This window comes from Meles meles, chromosome X (genome assembly GCF_922984935.1).
Source record: "Meles meles chromosome X, mMelMel3.1 paternal haplotype, whole genome shotgun sequence".
Lineage (NCBI taxonomy): Eukaryota > Metazoa > Chordata > Mammalia > Carnivora > Mustelidae > Meles > Meles meles.
In genome coordinates, this window is record NC_060087.1 from 114,900,651 (window position 1) to 114,913,763 (window position 13,113).

The 13,113-nt window shown below is 43.8% G+C and overlaps 1 protein-coding gene across 1 annotated transcript in view; it reads right to left on the reverse strand.

The window, feature by feature from the left end:
• Positions 1-13,113, reverse strand: part of GPC3 (glypican 3) — a 406,178-nt gene that overhangs the window by 288,499 nt on the left and 104,566 nt on the right. The window lies entirely within an intron of this gene.

Below are 13,113 nucleotides of genomic sequence, written 5' to 3' on the forward strand. Positions count from 1 at the left end.
GCTGGTGCCAGGCTGCCTCCAGAAAGGAGGACGGGAATAATTAGAAAATTTATTGAGTCTGGAGCACTGTTTAACCAGCTAGGTACAATCAACTGCTATGGATATTAACTTTTCGTTTGAGAACATATAGCAAGAATGAAATTCTTTGAAGATCCAGGCAAGATCTCCTTATTGTTGAGGCAATAAATACAACTTAAACTTTTCAAAATCCTGGCAAGCAACTGATCACTTTGAATTAAGCGCCGATTGGTTGTGAGAGTCTAAAATAATGGGAATTTTGCCAGTCAAGAGATGAGCAGCATGCTAAGATGGGGATCGTGGAGCTGGTGGGAAGTTAGGCAAGCCAAGGGAGGAGCAACAAGTGTGGGAGGTGGGCTCAAGGTGGCTAGATTTCCAGTAACGGCACAGAGATTGGCGTTTTGTCCCTTCGACAAGCAGGTAAGATAATGTATGTATAGTTTTGGTGCTTTCCAATACCGCTGTCTTTCATTAATAAAATTTACGTTACATAAATAAGCAAATCCAAAGGGCTAAAATGATCATGGAAATTTAGGGGAAAAGCTCAAAAGAAGAAGGTACTTGACATATCATTAATATTGGGGGAAAGTGACACGTAATCTTTTAAATTCTAAAAAGAAAAGCACTCTTCTGTTTTATTCTTTTCAATGCCAGTGACCTCCGACTGCTGGCCAGTGACGGGCAGCATAGAGCACATGGAAAACCCACGGTAAAGGCGAGGTTTTGAAATCAGACCAAAATTTGGACCCCAGCTTCACCGCCTCAGCACTGTGTGACTCTGGGCAAGTCAGGTAACATCTCGTGTTTCTCTCGTCGGCGAAATGGGTGTGATACTCTACTGAGAATCATTTCCTTCAACCCAGTATCGCCTTCCTCTCGTGTCCTTGGTTTCCCCTCATCTCCTCTGTTTCCTTTATAGTCCCCTTGCCCAGCCCATTGTCACTTCTCTACAATAATCATTCTTCCCCTTTCCAAATGCAGCCTTACTTATAGCAAAAGCCTAGCAACTAGGAGAAATTACCAGGAGTGATTCGGTGCCTGAAAAATGTACAGGACTAGAAAGATTTCTAGATGCATGGCATCTGAACGCCAAAACCTAACAGCACAGCTTTGGTAATCAACATGATAGCCTTCATGAACCAACACTGAGCATCAAGACGCATCAACTATCATGCTAGATACTGGGCTTGCAGAGGGGAGGACTTGTCCCTGTCCTCGAAGAGCTCACACTCTGCTGGAGAGACTGAAAAACACGATTGTAGCATCGTGTAAGGTGTGCAGGACAAGAGATATGTCTAAAGTACAAAGTTGCTTGTCAGGCAAGCAGGCTGGGGAGGCCCACGCTGCTCAAGTGGACTGATATGGGGCCTGGGGTTGGCAGTAGGATGATAGTCAAGGAGGGTCTCATAGAAAAAAGACCCTCATTCCAGACCTAGCTCTGCTCTTATGTAAGATGTATCATGTTGGCCAAGTCAGCTCCCCTCTCTGAGCCCCATTTTCCTTCACAGAAAAATGAACAATCACCACACATCTTTGTGGCCTTGATGCCCCATAACATTCCACCAAGCAGGGAAGAGAAGAGAAATTGCTCCAGACTCCACATTTTTTCTTTCCATCCGTCCTCTTTCTTCTTATCCATTCGTTTCTCTTGCAGCCAGTTGGCCCTTTCTCCTTGCCTTGCTTTTTGTTTTTTCTTAAAGATTTTATTTTTTTCCAAGTCATCTCTATGACCAACACGGGGCTTGAACTCACAACCCCGAGATCAAAAGTCACACACTCTACCAACTGAACCAGCCGGGCACCCCTCTACTTGCCTTCCTTCAGGCTCTCCTCTATCCTGGTACTGCTATGCAAACCGATGTGACATCATGACTGCAAAAGGGCTCCTTTCGGCGGCGGGGTGGGGGGAGGGATAAAAACAAGTTCCCTTGTATGAAGGGACCAGTTTCTTCATTCTTCCTTGCAATGAGATGATCGGTTGAGTCCTAAACAATGGTTTCTAAATTTTAACTCCGGGGATTCTCTTTTCCCATGTCAAGATTCAGAAACTATTTTAGTAACTTTATATTGACCCTCACAAAAGCTCCACCTCCATATCCATTTAACAAACATTTATTAAGGCTTCCTCTGTGTCAGGCATTCGACTGGGGGCTATGGGAGAGGCAGAACTGATTAAGACATGGGCCCGGTTGTCAGGGAGTTTATGATTTATTTAGCAGCTGTGGCACTGAGCCCAGCGCTATATAAAACATATTAGCAAGGCAATCTTTGTTCTGTCACAACTGGAGCCATGAGCCCTCAACATGTATATGTGGTTTTGACTAGAAGTTGTGCGTTCAGTAGGCGTTGAAAGCCACATGTCAAAAACCGAGCCGCTTTTCGAAAAGTTCAACCCCATTAGTAATCAAAGAAATGAAAAGTTAAAACAAATGAGATTCCATCATTCTCCTAGAAAATTGGCAAAGATGCAAAGAGATTAAATGCAGTGACAAGGAGTAGGGTGAGCTGGGTAGTCTCAGGCGTTGTCAGTGGAAATGGTAAATAAACTTTAGTGCATCCATAATAAATTATGGTACAGCCACACAAGTGAATTCTAGGCAACCATTAGAAATAATGTTTTCAAGACCGCTTGAAAACATGATAGACTATTCATAATGGAACAGGAAGTGAAAATAGCGAGTATCAAACTGTATATGCAGCGTAATCACATTCGGGTAAAACAGTGTATGTTTCTTTGTGAGTGCATAGGGGGGAAATGGGGTAAAAGGAAATATACCAGAATGCTAATAGTAATTATCACTGGGTCTTGTGTTAAAGAAACTTTTTAACGTTTCTGTGAATTTTCCACACTTCCTGCAACAATACGGCTGTTTTCTAGCGCTGGAAAGGTATTACAGTGCATTAAAACAGAAGAACACACACTAAAATGTTAATAGCGATCTTCCTCGGATAACAGGATGGTGGTATGAGTTTTAGGTTCTTCTTTTGTGTTTTCCATATGGTTAAAAATTTTCTATTAATGTGCTGACTTCATAGGGCGCAAAACGAAAACTCAAGAACGATGAGACTGTCAGACGAGTTAGTGAAGACTAACACGAACAAGCACACATTATTTAAATGAGTGAGTTCTACTGCCTCACAGCTTGGCAATACTTCTAGGCTCAATCGCTTTGAGCCAGGTCACCTAACTCCTGTGTGCTTTAGGGAATCCATAATCACCACCTGCTTCAAAGGAATACTGTGATGGTGAGTGTGATAACATTGGTGAAATGCTTTGAACTCAGGAAAGAAAGATATACAGCAATATACAGCATGGAGTAATAGATAATTTAATTATCTACTGTTATCTAATGTTTATGTCTAGATGGCCCTCAGCCATCCTTATCTACCCCTCTCCACTACGCACATAACACTTCCTTCCCTAAAGCCCCTTCTTCTGTCCTACTCTTCTGGTTCTCCGGCTCCTTTTCCCTCCCATCTCTTGTTTGTACCACAAATATTTTCATATCGAGTTAAATTGATTATGAATGAATCATGAACTTGATTAACCAGTTTCTCTTAGATCAATAAAAGTTTGTTTAATTAACTTGGATATGAAGTTTACAGAACTATTTTTAAATTATCATTCTTTGGCTCCTCCTAGGCAGGGCTAGCTACATAAATTTTACATGTCAGAAAACACTCAGATATGAATGCAATCTCCCCTTTCACCCTAGGAATTGCACAGGAATTCAGCCTCCAAAGCTATGAGTTCAAGAGTCCTGGCCATGGGGTGAGGGGAATTCGGGTTCTATTTTGTCCTCACCACCAACCCACAGTGTGATCTCCGGTAACTCCTGTCTTCCTTCTGGGCCAGTTTTCTCATCTTTAAGATGAGAGGAGCAGCCTGGATTACCTAGAAGGCCCAGATGATAGCCACAAAAGCATCATGACAAATGGGGAAAGAACCACCACTGTAGGAATGAGCCACCTCCATGTTCCCTGTGTCCCCACCTAGAACAGCACCAGGCACGGACCAGAGACTCAAAACACAACAGCATAATTGGAATGACACACTACAGCAAAGGAACCCATATCCCAAGTCAGCAAATAACCTTTTACTGGCAAGTACAGTCCACTAAGCCTTTTGGCAATCATTCCTGAACAATAAAGCTGTCAGCCCTTGTTTTAAAAAGTACTTATAGATCAAGGGATAAAAAGGGGGAAGGGGAGCTAGTCTTGTTATAAGAATAGGTTAGCAGAGCTGGGGAGATATTTTAGCTTGCCAGACGGTATTCTTAGATGGTATGGTAGATGGGAGATCATATCATTATCGAGATGAATAGATATCTGGGTACAGAGAGCAGGGCGTATGTATAGAGGCTAATAAGTGGAACAATGGACAATTTAGGAAAGCGGACTGCTGACAGAGCGTGCTCCCGTTATCCAGAGAAAATTCCCAACAATCACTAATGGCTTCCGGCAGCCGTCCCATCGAACACCAGATAGACACCCTTGCCTTCACACCACTTCTTATCATTACCCTTAGGACCACTGCGCAGCACATAGTGTGCCTCTGTGCAAAGTAGGAAAAGGGTCCCTTCTGGCACACAAAAAAAGGACCCCGTCTGGGCCATCCAGCTGGAAAAAGGATGGAGGGATTGCAAAACGAACCCTTTCTGAGTGGACCAATTAGAAAAAAAGTACCGGTTAACAAGTAGTACCCTGCATTATAGCCCCCGCGTGCACCCAGTCAGCCTGGCACCTACCATACTCGGAGGGGCTGATGGCGCATGCTCCCTTGCACATGCCCCTCCCACCCCCTGCTACTGCGGTCGTCCAGGGCCAGGGTCATTCCCGATGAATCGCCGCGCTCTTGCATTCAGCCACTCCAGTTCCACTGTGTGCTACTGCCATTTTTCATCCTGCTTTTTGGTTGGGACCAGGTTCATCTCTGAGGGATGGAAAACTAGAGGTTTCAGTCGGTATCTTAATGAACAGGAAGTCATTCTGGACTATGGAAACCAAAATGAATCTCATTGGTGAGGGGGATATTTCCAAAAGCAAATTCCATGTAATATTTTGTCCTATTTACTCCGTGGAAAATAAGTCTTTTGGTCTAGTAACTTTAGGAAACCCTATGTACTATATCTCTTGGAGATTAGAATCATACCTTAGTGAATTACAGCTCTGTTTCACCCACCATTTCCCAAATGTATTAACCATGGAACCGTGCTCAGAAGCCCTCATCTTCCTTCCGGTTCAAGGCTTCATTCCCGGGACGCTCTGAGACAATGCAGGCCTTCTTCAACTCTCCCTGGTCAGCCTTCCTGGAGAGGATTTCTGAAGGCAGAGCTCGTGGGGCCTGAGGGGGGCGTTCCTGGAGCGGCAATTCCAGACCGAAATTCCCTGGCTCGGAGTCTCCCTGGAAGCCCCTGGGGAGGCCCAGGTGTGCACCGAGGTGAAAGAAACCTATTGTGGAGGGATTGTGCTCTGCCAGGGACCTCAGGGCCCAGTCGGGGGCAGTGAGGGAGGAGACGAAGGGGAAAGCATCTCCGGCTGCTTCGGGTGGCCGTGAATGACGTTGGCAAACAAGGTCTGGGGCTGCGGAAGGAGACGGCGCGTGTCTGTGCAGGTTTCAGGGTCCTGACAAAGTGAAAATTTCAAGAGAGATTTACAGACACGCTCCCCGCCCACCATAGACGTCTCTGTCACGACTGTGAGTTTGCAAAGCACTACTGGCATTACATCATTGGACCCTATGAGGGTAAGTGCCATTATTAGCTCCCTTTTTTCCAGATTTTGAAACTGAGGCTCAGAGCGCTTACTTTATAACAGTCACTAGGCTACGTGCTGGGAATACAAAGGAGAGTCAGGCAGACGTAGTCCTCTCTCGAAAGTATTCACAGCCTAATGAGGGAGGCCAGCAAATAAGCAGCGCTCAGAGAGCTGTGAGAAACTACCATGACAGTTAAAAATAGTGCTAACAGCTAGCACTTAATGAGCGCTTACTGTGTGCTAGGCTTTGCACACATTATCTTCCTTCATCTGGACAACATTCCTACAAGGAAGGTTGTGTCACTATGCCCATTCTCAAAATGAAGAAACCAGGCCCGAGAAAGATGGACTAGTCTAGAGTTCATCAGCTAGAAAAGGCTAGAACCAGGATTCTAACTCAAGTCGGTCTGACAATAGATTTGCTGTTAACTGCGAAGTTAATTATAGACGGTCCTATGGAATTGACATTGACAGCATCTTCAGCTTCGTATTCCAGAACACATGGCGTGTCTTCTTTTTAAAAAGTTGATTGGAATATTCATTGTAACCCAGTTGGGAGGAGGCTTTATTTGTATAGGCCCAAAACTGCAGAAGGCTTAAAATTTTAGTTCTAGATAATCTCAGCCCAGTAAATGACTAAACTGCATCCAGTCTGGTTACTTGGGGTAACACAGGGCCGCTGGGCTCTCAAAAACAAAGGAGCTGTGACCGTGGTTGTTTAATTTAAAGGACAAGAATGAAACCAACCTACTTGGTTAGGCATATCTGAAATTTGGCCCATAAGAGCTCAAATTGGACCGGTGACCATGTAGTTTCAACTCTGAGTTCTCGGTTCTACCAGATTAGCAACCCCAAGTTTCAACTGGCTGAAGTTTGGTTATGTCTTCGGTACCAGTTTAAAGGGCCAAAGGGTCATAGATGATACTAAATACATTTGGAGAGGCTTAAACTGAAGAGGAAGAGCCCCAATTCATACAAAAACAGTTTTCAGTTCCTTAAACCAAAGCCATAAATTATATTTGTATGTAAATAGAAGCTTGTATTTCCTTTTTATTGGCTACAATCTTGGTCTTTTAGGAAAGGAGGATTTGGGGGGGCCACTCTGTAACCAAGGGGTTTTACATTCCACCCTACCCTTGAAGGGGTGATTTAATAAGTCACTGATTTAATAAGTCACATATGTGTCTTCCTGTCTAATCAGCAATTGCCAAATGTCATCTACCGGGCTCCTCCCACGGTAGAAATACAGTCATTCCTAGATGACAGCACAAAGACGCATCAACATGTAGTGTCCAACCAACAGACAAAGGTAAAACAGGCAACCCTCGCCTTTCTAAAGTGCCAAGTCATAAATCACACCTGTCTCACTTCCTTCTTTTCTTTCAAAAAAACTCTGATTATATTAATCACAGAAGAGACAGAAGCAATCCTACCGCCTCCTTGGCTTTCACATATGGTCGGGTGAACACCGCAGCCTACTACCTCTCCCCGTCCCCCCCCAACCCCCCCAAAACATGGCTTTGGTGGATCTGCTTTTTGCATCCTGGAGATGCTTTTGTTCACACAGCTCTTGGCACCAAACATGGGCTCTGCTTAGCAACACTAGGAAAGCACAAGAGATACCCACTCACTTCTTAGCACTGCTTTTCTCATGTCAATTTGAAGAACATTCCGTTACATTTTCATTTTTTATTAGACACTAATGAAAACAATAAGCAAAGCTGGGTCAATAGTAATTGGTCTCATGTAGAAAATGACAGCTAGTCAATTATTTTTGATAAGCCCCTAGAAACAGCAAATAAAACATCTGTGCAATAACCCCTTGTCAATAGAATAGTCATAAATCTGGGTCTCAATACTCTGACCAATGCTTTAAGGAAAAAAATATACTTTTTCTTTAAGCATAGTAAGAGAAGGGTTTTGAAGAAGGATGCCATCTCTCTCTAGATCAGAATGAATATTTTGCTAATCTTGAAAGGTTCTTTTTGGCTCCACCGGGCAACAGGAACAGTCTTAAAATTTCATTTCTGGTAAGCAGGGAATAAATGGATGCAAACATCTCCTATTCAGACAGTGAAGGGGATCACTCAAGGGATGGGGTTTAAGGAGTGCTGAGGAGGCCCCCCCCATGAATAAACGCCATCATGTATGTTTCATCCCTTTGTATTAAGGGAACTGAGCAAACACCACTAGCCTCACTGTGCCCACGCGCGCACGCGCATATGTGCACACGTGCACACGCACCCCTAGTTAACATGGAAACATTCCTAAGAAGGAGAACACATTAAGCCTCTCTGATTACTGACACATTTCCCTTCACACAGACAGCATCTGGAAGAACAGGAATCCCCAGCTAACTTTACCCAGAGGCAGAGGAGGGGAGGGCAATAGATCCAAACCCTCAATCACAGGGTATTCTCTCCAAAGGGTGCGGCAGGGTAGTAGTGTTGGGGGCGGGGGAGCGTAAGGACAGTTGGGGTAGCGCTTTCACAGCATCAGCACCTGGGGAGGGGGAAGGAGAACGGAAGAAAGATGAAGAAAAGGTTAAAGGGCATGAAACCCGAATTGCACTCACTTCATGGTTTGGGCCAATGCCGTTCCTGATCCCATTTCACAGGGATTGACTCTGAAGAAATTTCCCATAATAGAATTAGGGAAGTAGGCTATTATTTGATATGTGTTCCTGGAAGGCTCACATTAACTGACAGTAGCTCCTGGGAATTTATACCAAATTTGTTCTCCAGCTGTTGGCATCTCATGCCAGTGGGTAGGTACAGACAGCTGCAACCACATCGCCTTCCAGGGCCACCTGGTCCCGATCGCTCCTCAGCCCCATCCCTAATCTCTGTGAACAGGCACTACTCACATCTCCGGCAGCCTTGTCTACCCTCAACCCAAGTCTAACTGACAGACTGGCTACCTCGCCCAATTTGAAAATATTTTTTTTCTTGGGAGTGCGCTTCTGAAGTTTTGGTGAAAATTTCTGGGGAAATGTGTTACAATTTGCCAACATGTGATCTGACTTTTTGTCATCGTTGAAAATTTGTATTCATGGAGCAAGAAAATATCTTATTCAAAGAAGAGTGTGAAACACAACTCTCAAACTGTGAATGAAACGGAAATAACTAGTGTTAATTTTGGATCTTCTTTCATTCTCCAAGTCCCTTGCATTTCAATGGCTTAGGGAAACATACCTGGTGCTTTATACAGATTTTTCCGGTGGGAAAAAGCATGCCCCTGTTCTTCTTGAATGGCAAGTGTGATGTGTGCACAATAAACTTCCTCTTAAACACTGGTACATTAAATGGGATATTGCTTTCTGTTGTTTTTTTTTTAATTTAATATGTTCAGCTATTGCCATATTTACAAGTTCTCTTCCTTCAATTGAATTCAATTACAGTTATCTGTGGGATATCTTTTCATTTATATCCTACACCCCCCCCAAAGAAGATATTCTGAAATTAATGTTTTTCTCCCCTCTGTAAGTTAAAAATTCAAACCTATCATGGGAAGTGTAACTTCTAAAACGGGGACCAGAGACCCCTGGATGACTCTGTTGGTGATGCTTCCATCCAACTTTTGGTTTCAGCTCAGGTCATGATCTCAGGGTCGTGAGAATGAACCCCGTGTGGGGCCTGCTTAAGATTCTCTCTTTCCCTGGCCCTCTCACCCTCTCCCATACCCCGTCTCTTTCTCTCTCTCTCTCTCCCCCTAAGAAAAAATAAATACATAAAAAATAACAATAAAAATAAAATGGATAACATTACACTGCGTGATCTGGGTACTGAGAAGCAACAAGAGTCATTCTTTCTTTTTTTTACATATAAGCCGACAAAACAATGTAATTAAGGTTACATTGCTGCAGATGGTATTTTGCAAAATAAATTACTTTTGCAACTTTTCACCAAAAAAGATGCGTATAAATATTGTCATTTCATATTGGAAAGTCACAGCAATCCTCTCCATGGGGTCCCTACTCTGTAATGAGCTGTGTATGCTCTTATTGAGCCAAACAGGAGGGGGAAAAAGGGCGCGAAGCCTTTCACACAGGAAAATGCACTCATAGAAGGCTCAATCCATTCGGATTCCGGTCGCTGCGACAGCAGTCTATGTAAAGTTTGCTTGCAGGTGTAAATCAGTTGATTCTGTTGTCTCAACAACATGGAGTGCCTTTTTCGTCTTTTCTTCTGTGTGGTAATTGGTAAGTAACCAGGATAATAGTTAAAAATTCTGAAGCCCACATCTAATTAAGCCCTGGTGCCATTTTAGCAGTAAATCTTCAGCATAATTAGGAGGGCCAGGCAATTCACTGTATTGTATCCCAACAAGCTCAACCAAGCCACTTCACATGGGCTGGGGCCTCGGGGCCTCCCTGGGTTTCTTTCTGTAGACAATGCTATGGGGAATGTCAGAGGGTAATTCAGAGCCACTTACAGAGCTCCCTGTCGTAACTGTTACTGGTGCTGCAGATTTCGAGGTTTAAGCTGCAGCCGGCTGCTGAGATTACTAAGGTGTATAGACAATTTAAATAGGAAAAATGGAAAGAAAAATAGACCTATGGGTGTAGCATTTCCAGACACAATCATCGGAGGCGATTTTCCTGCCTTCCTCTATGTGAGCAATACGAAAGAAAATGATACTTAAATTGAGGGAAACTACAGAGAAATGACCTCATGTTCCATTAACCACAATCGATACCTTAGATATGTATGCAAATGCAAGTTTCAACAGGGTACCCATATGCAAATTGTAAATACCAAGCAGTATCCCTTTTAGTGCACAATTGAGCATGAGGTCGCTATTTATTTGGATTTTCGGTAAATTGCATGCTTTAATCTCTGTGTTACGGGAAATGGTCCCCTTTACCTCCTTCAGAAGTTACCTATGGCAGCTATTAATGCCCACAAGCAATGCGGTGACCCCGGCAGTGTGTAATTCCACAGTGCATATTTAATTTTGAAGGTGAAAAATGAGACACGCTCCCCTTATAACACTTATTTTTATGACTCTCCTAATTCTTTGAAATTTATTATTTTCACTAAAAGCACCCAGAAGGTAATTGAAATAGATTTTCCAGATACATTTCTAGATTATCTTAACCTACAGTAACATGGTAACTCGTTCATAATGTTCTTAGCAAATATAGGAAATAGAATTTCCCTGATCAAAAAAAAAAAAATCCCAGCTAACCTGTGATTAAAACAAACAACGACAACAACAACAACAGCAAAAACTAAGGTCATTTTCAAAGACCTTCTGTTGTTCTTTGGAGATCAAGCTTCGGCCCCCAAACCAGTACAGTCACCCACCGGAACCGGAAAAGGAAAGGGGGAGATAAGAGATGGATGTGGCCCTCTGGGAAAGAACCAATCGCTCATGCTCTCGCTCTCTCTCTTTCTCTCTCTCAGGCTCTCAGGCTAGGCATTTAGTGCCTGAATACGAGCACTGATTGTAAGATCCTCTTATAGCTTGAAATGCCTGAGTAGCTCCCACGAAGGAGTGTGTTACTGTCACTGGCGGGTCTGGCCATGAGTCTTCGCTGAATCAGATATTAAATTATTGGCTTATTGGGCCCAGAAAATAAATGGCCAGGGGAGAATGGATCATGGTTTTCAGAGCAAAGAGAATATCAGCTATAATTGCAACTGGGAGATGAGAAAGACACATCAACAAGTCGCCACTTACGTAGACTCAAACGGGGCCCATGGTGTCTGGTCTTCCTACATAGGCAGCTCCTGGAGGGCAAGCCACCTTCTCAAAACTCCCCTCTATTCCTATAATCGTAGTGTTCAAAAACCACTTCTGGAAGCAGTGGGAGGAAGGGCAGACCATAACCTACATACTTGTTATTCAGTCAAAATTCCATACGTCGTCACTATGGGCAAGGTGCTGGAACAGATGCGGTGGGAGAGAGGAAGAGCAAGTCACCATACCTGCCCCCAAGGAGCTTGGACTCTAAACAGAAAGGTAAGGCAAGTTTACAAGTGGCTTCTAAATTACAAGATAGCAATCGAACAACGTATACAAGATGCTAAAACACAGGCCCCTTTACAGAGACACAAGTCAAGTCTAAAGCAAGGCAAGATGACTTCCAGCCAGAGGAAAGGAAGACCTCCTAAGAAGCTGCCATTCGAACAGGGCACCCTCTCCTGGGCCCTTTCTGGCCCCAAATCCACCTTCGCTTTCTTTTCAGTGGGGCCTAGGTGCTGACCTCCTCCCTCCTCTCCTTTGCTGCCAACACCGATTCTTTCACTTGGGTTTTCTCTTGGGCCTGCTGCCAAGCAGAACACAGCTATATGCCACCCCTCCCCCACACTCCCCATCTGTATCTACTTAAGCCCAGAAACTCTTTTGAGGTTTTGTAAAGGGTTTTACAGCTAATAACTATAAGGGAACAGACAAGGTTTAATAACACACACGGAGAAGTTCTAAGAAACCTAAAAAGCCTCCAGAAACAGCTATCACAGATCCCGAGGGAAACCGAGATGAGATTAGGCCTGATTTCCCTAGGTACTTTCACTGAGCTCAACCTCTTTCCCGTACTCAGCACCACCCACATTTCTTTGTCCCTGTCCCCATCCTTTTCTTCCGCACACTGAAAACTCGAGGAAGAAATGTAACGGTAGGAAACTGGGTTTCTCTGGAGGCAGACATGACAGTACTCTCCATCTCAGAAAATAGAAGCTGGATTTAATAGCTTTTTGTGTCGCTCTCAAGAATAATCATCTGAGATCAGATGCATGGTGCCTAGCAAGAACTAATGAGTTCTGGAAGGAATGCCTCGCAAAATCAACCCTGGTACGTAACAGGAAATGTCACAATTATAACTTCATTCAAAGTGCACAAAGAATCCGAGGCTAGCAGATGTTTCCCTGCATCTTTCTTTAGGTTCTACATTAAAGTCACACCTGTTGGGGTTCAGTGAACACAGGCAACTGAAAGCATGGTGGGAAAGAATATTGACACGAACCATGGCAACACAAATACATTTCAAGCTTGAATGGCACAGCCTGTTTCAATCACAAGCACAGAATAGTAACATGAACCTTCCAAAGGGCAGGGAAGGAGAGTGACTTTTTGCAGGGGTTCTAGGAGTCCCGAACAACTACAGAAATCACTACTTTATGTTGCATATGGCTTCAATGAGTTCTCACACATGGACATTCGACTCTGATTTTTTTAGCGATGATGTACCAGTCATCACTCTAACAGCAGTAACTTAAGGGCGGTGGAGGGAATCCCTCTCTGCCCCCCCCACCCCCGCAAGCCACATTTGGAAGGACAATTGAGTTCATTTGTTTCAAAGGAAATGAATGGTAGAAAAATGTACGATTTAAG